This window comes from Thermobia domestica, chromosome 8 (assembly GCF_964235325.1).
Source record: "Thermobia domestica chromosome 8, izTheDome1.hap1.1, whole genome shotgun sequence".
NCBI classification, from domain to species: domain Eukaryota; kingdom Metazoa; phylum Arthropoda; class Insecta; order Zygentoma; family Lepismatidae; genus Thermobia; species Thermobia domestica.
In genome coordinates this window covers 278087812-278090169 of record NC_137461.1, presented here as the reverse complement: position 1 = coordinate 278090169, position 2358 = coordinate 278087812, and positions in this window count along the sequence as shown.

Sequence of the window (2358 nt, the reverse complement as noted above, 5' to 3'; positions counted from 1 at the left end):
AAAAATAGGCGTGTTTCCAGTCAAGGGGATTTTAGCAAGAAACACCTGCTTCGAAGATGTTTTGTGCAGAGTATTGGAACTCTACTATTACAAAGTATAATATATGTGTGTATAAGAAAAGAAAATTAAAAAAAATACAAGTAAATTCCGAAAAATTAGCTAATCACAGAAAAATCTATGTAACACAATAGGGTTATTTTTCGTGATTCGCATGAATGAGAATAAGGGTGTGGCAGTAAGGCCTGGAAACCCTGACAAGGCTCACACTATGATTTATAACTCTGGCGAAAGTAAAGTTACTGAGTAGCCATCTTGGTCCCGTTCGCTGCTGGGCGTAACGCATCGGAAACGCATAATCGAATAGCCATACACTTAATACAACGCTAAAGACATCTCTCCATAGAGCTCTTTGTGTTTCTATGCGTCTTCCTTAATCTTTATCAGTTAAAACAGAGACAGAAAGACAGAAACAAAATAACAAATTAATAAATATTGTAACATTATATGTTTTGGTTTCTGGTCGAGGCTATCGGCTGATATCATTCAAGTCCATTGACATTTTTACGACCAGAAAAAAAGGATCTTAGTGTGGCGGTCGTTTGGTCACAAACGTCTAACATGTAAAGACAGCATTAGATACTTTTTATACTAAAATGTGTTTTGATATATCAAGTTACAAATGAAACAAAGTAAAAAAGAGGGGAAAATCTATCTCTTCTTAACGCTAAGAAGCTATTATAACAAATGAACTAGATTTTAGTCAGTATTTTGATTCTTTAGTCTCTTTTAAGGTAGTTCCCCAATAGTGGGAGAGAAAAGAACAATTTTAGAAATTATTGGTAAGAGATACAGAAACTGATTCGAACATTCGCTAAGAAGTAACTGCATCATGAGGGATATGCTACAGAGTATGGTGGCAGGAAAGAGAGGAAGGGGTAAAGGAATGAGTTAATTAAGTTTTATATCCCACATTTATGCCGAGTAGGCTAAAGGACACGGTGATGATAAGAAATAATAGAAAGAAGAAAGTGGAAGGAAACGGAAGAACACCGAGAAAATGCACGCACAAGGTGTTCGTACACTACAAAGCTCATTTGGCGCAAGCTCGAATCGAACTAAGGATCCCTAGCACCAGAGGTGAACGCTCTACCACGGAGCCACCGCGGCCTGAGTGGAGGGGTGAAGGAGACTGCAATTAATTGACGATATAAAAAAAATGTACTTGAAGACAAAGAGGTTAGCTGCTAATAACGGAAGAATACCTATGATGATGATGATGGTAATGAGTTCCCCAATCGCCTTCTAATGTTGAGAATTCAGGGAAAATTTTGTTCCCCATTACAGTCGAAATCAGTTCTAGGCATAGCAATGTCATGTGAACTAGCCATTCAGGTATAAATAAGGACTTTAACAATTGGTTTACATTTTTAGGTGCGAGTGATGATATGAGAAATAGAATAGGATTGGTAATACTGTTCATCTGGTGATGTTCGTCAATACATTGGCATATGTCCTAGTAGTAATGGGGCGACTTGGCCTAACTTTTGGGCCCCTGGGTCCCTGCCTCAGGACCCATGGTCCCTGGCCGGGGTCAATGACCTAGGGGTACATAGGACCACCCCCTCTAAATTTTGGCAGGGGTACCATGGCCCACCCCCTAAATTTTGGCAGGGGTACATAGGACCACCCCCCTTAAATTTTGGAAATTGCCAAATCTAAAAATTTGGTATGGTAGCCTAGGACGATAGTATGTACCTCTATTAGTATTGGGTGTCTATGTCGTTACCTTTCATGGGTAAAAAATTGCCAAAAATTCAAATTTCGGAGGTTTTTGACCTAATTTATCCCCTTTGATGAGGTGTTATTACCTTATATAGTTATATGGGCGTATACAGGGGTTCATTCCCTTTCATAAGACATGGGTATATTAATGCACCCCTTGAAAAATTTGGGAGGGGTACCTTGGCCCACCCCTTCAATTTTGGAAATTGCCCAATTTTAATATTGGGTGTTATAGTACAGGACCCTAATATGTATTATGATAAATTTGGGTGGTCCACCTCATTTCCTTTTAGGGGTACATAGGACCACCCCCCTTAAATTTTGGAAATTGCCAAATCTAAAAATTTGGTGTGGTAGCCTAGGACCATAGTATGTACCTCTATCAGTATTGGGTGTCTATGTCGTTCCCTTTCATGGGTAAAAAATTGCCAAAAATTTAAATTTCGGGTTTTTTTGACCTAATTTATCCCCTTTGATGAGGTATTATTACCCTATATAGTTATATGGGCGTATACAGGGGTCCATTACCTTTCATAACATATGGGTATATTAATGCACCCCTTGAAAAATTTGGGA